The sequence below is a fragment of the Pyrus communis genome, chromosome 16 (assembly GCF_963583255.1).
Source record: "Pyrus communis chromosome 16, drPyrComm1.1, whole genome shotgun sequence".
NCBI lineage: Eukaryota > Viridiplantae > Streptophyta > Magnoliopsida > Rosales > Rosaceae > Pyrus > Pyrus communis.
In genome coordinates, this window is record NC_084818.1 from 14,474,102 (window position 1) to 14,477,821 (window position 3,720).

Sequence of the window (3,720 nt, forward strand, 5' to 3'; positions counted from 1 at the left end):
CGACTTCGTGGCTGTAGAAGAGGCCGAGCCAATTAATAAAGAGGACAAGCTCAGAGCAGCTTTAGCATAACTATTTCCCTGTTCTTTGGCTGTTAACCTTCATCATTTGAAACCATTATACGTCATGGCTCATACTGAAAGGTATCTAATTTCTAAAGTATTGTTGATTGTGGGGCAACAGTCAACATCATGTTTGTTTCCATGATGAAAGCTCTACGACGTTTCAAAGATGAACTCAACCTATCTGGTATGACCATGAGCAGCTTTATAGGTGATAAATCTCAGACCAAAGGACCGCTACTTTTGGAAGTCAATATCGCAGGTTGAAATCATATGACCATATTTTTCATAGTTGATTTAAAGACTGAGTACAATGTATTGCTTAGTCGCGATTGGATTCACTAGACTGGTTGCATCCATTCCTCGTTGTATCAAGTTCTTATCTTTTGGGACAGCAAAGCGACCATAGTCAATCTGGCCAATAACCAGCCGTTCGAAGCCAATATGATCTAAGCACGTTATTATGACGACCAAGTCGGCTACATCATTCTATAAGGCTTCAAAGAAGAAGGAAGGCTGACCAGGATCTCTGTCCAGAAAGCCATCGAGGTTGACGCCGAAACTATTCAACAGGATTCGATGAGGCCTGGATTGGTTATCTTAGTTGACTATCCTGATGACAGATATAACACGATAGGACAAACGCAGGGCTGCGGTTTTATCTACTATGGAACTGCTGCTGGTTCAGTTCAATTTTGGCGTTAACTTAGTAGAGTTCCTCGCCGAAGGAAATAATGGCCCTGTACTGTTACTTGATAAAATTCAAGCTACATGGACCGAGCTCGAAGATAATCAGCCTGAAGTCAAAGATCCTTTAGAGGAAATAAATGTTGGAACTGCCGATGTACCTCGGCCTTTATTTATTAGTTCTTTGTTGCCTCAACCTATGAAGGCTGAACTTTGTAAATTACTTGAGGAATTTAAAATCGCTTTGCTTGGAGTTACCAAAAGATGCCTGGACTTGACAGGAAACTGGTCGAGCACTTATTGTGCATTAAAACAGAATGTAAACCATTTTGCCAATCTCCACAACGATTCACGACTGAAGTTCAGCTTGACATAAAAGACGAACTTGTTTAGCTTTTAAAAGCTGGCTTTACTCGGACAGCTTGATACATCGAATGGATGGCAAACATTGTACCTGTTTTGAAGAAAAATAGTGCTTTGCGTATCTGCTCGATTTTTGTAATATGAATTTGGCAACACCTAAAGACAAATATCCAATGCCAATTTCAAATTTATTAATCAACGTCGTGGCAAGCCACAAGATCTTATCTTTCATAGATGGCCATACTAGCTACAATCAAATTTTCATCGCCGAGGCAGATGTCCATAAGATTGCTTTTCGGTGCCCTAGGGCATTAGGAACTTATGAATGGGTTGTTATGCCTTTCAGTCTTAAGAATGCTGATGCCAAATATCACCGTGCCATGAATACTATTTTCCATGATCTAATTGGCACCATTGTTGAAGTATACATTGACGACATTGTGGTCAAGTCCAAGCACCACCATACACATTTAGAGGATATTCGGCGAACTTTTATCTACATACGTTAGCATAAACTCAAAATGAATCTTACTAAATGCAACTTTGGTGTATCCCTAGGAAATTCTTCGCTGATTTATATCTAATTCGGTGGGAAAGATGAAAGCTTTCTCCACACTCTTAAAGCTGAAAGATTCAGACCGATTTGAATGGCGTGAAGAATATCAGGATGTCTTTACCCAAATTAAGGTCTCTCTTACTCGTCCTTCAGTCCTCATGCCTCCTTAGCATGGAAAACCTCTCAAGTTGTATATCTTGGCTGCTGAAGAATCCATTGGTTGTCTTTTGGCACAAGTTAGTGATACCGGCCGGGAACAAGCCATTTTTTACCTTAGCCGAAACCTCAACTCGGGCGAATTTATTTGGCCGTCGAAAAACTTTGCCTTGCCTTATTCTTTGCCGCATCTAAACTTAGACATTATATGCTTCCTTCCATCACCTAAGTCATTGCCCAGACTAATGTCATCTGTTATATGCTTACTTGGCCAATTGTCAAAGGCCGAATTGGTAAGTGGACAACAGCTTTATTTGAATTTAGTTTACAATACGTGCCTCAAAAGGCCATCAAAGGTCAGGCTCTAGCCAATTTCCTTGCCTAACATTCTTCTCCATCCAGGGTTTGGAGGCAACGATGTCGAAATCGATATGGTACTGATGCGTGATAATCATTGGATGATGTATTTCGATGGGTCCAGTACTACGACCTCGACCGATGTAGGCATTGTTATTCAATCTTTTGAACACTACCATTGGCTCTTTGCTTACAAGTTAGATTGTGACTGCACCAACAACCAAGCTGAGTATGAAGTCCTTGTTATCGGTCTCAATATTCTCCATGACTTAAAAGGAAACCCAAGTACTTGTCCTCGACGACTCCGAGCTAGTAATTAACCAACTTAATGAGACTTTCCGTTGCATGAGTTGTACTTTGGCGCCCTATCATATGGTCGTTAGCTATTTGGCCTAATCATTCGCAGACATCACCTTCAAGCATATTTCTCGAATTCAAAACACTTATGCTGACGAATTGGCTCAAATAGCCTCCAACCCATAATTCCTGGGGGGGGGGGGTGAGATAGGCTCAAATGACCTTTAAACATATTTCTCGAATTCAAAACACTGATGCTATCTTTGCCTTTGTTGCTAAAACGAGAGGGTCCAATAGATATTTACATAATCGAACCGTTACCAGATGATTGGAGAAAATCGATCATACATTATCTCGATAATTCTAGCGGCAAGTATGACTGCAAGATGAAGGTACACGCTACAAATCATATGGTATACCAAAACGAGTTATATTGAAAAGACGAGGATGGCTTGTTATTGCTGTATGGCCCAGAAGAGGCTGTTCAAGCTATTACAGAAGTCCATGAAAGAATATGTGGTGCCCATCAATCCGGCTAAAAACTGCGTTGGTTGTTTTCGTGACACGAATATTTCTGGCCGAGTATTTTGAAAGATTGCATAGAATACACACGCAGTTGCTTACAATGTCAAATCCGTGGACCTGTCCAGAGAATCCCAACCAAATTACTTTATTTAGTTACCAAACCATGGTTATTCAGAGGATGGGCTATGGACATAATTGGCAAAATCTCACAGTCATGTGGTTTGGCGAAACATACGTGGATACTTATAGCAACAGATTACTTTACCAAGTGGGTTGAGGCAATGTCGTACGCCGAGTTAACATTTAAAGAAGTTTGTGATTTTGTAGAAGAAAATATCGTGACAAGGTTCGGTGTTCTAAAAACAATCATCATAGATAACGATACAATTTTCACAGTAAAAAAATTTAAAGATTATGTAGCTAATCAGAAAATTTTGCTCGAACAATCCACACCGTATTATCCATAGGCGAACAGGCAGACTAAAGCGAGCAACAAAGTTTTAATTGGTATTCTCGAGAAAATGGTTCCTGGCATATGGGACTTCCCTTCGATCAGCAATAGGAATGACCCCATATGCCTTAACCTATGAACATGATGCAGCTCTTCTGGTCGAGCTAAGTATAAACTCATTGCGAATTATTGAACAAAGTAGTATGTTCAGCATTGGATATAGCCAAGCAATGAGGCAAGATTTAGAGGATCTAGAAGAGGCTCGACT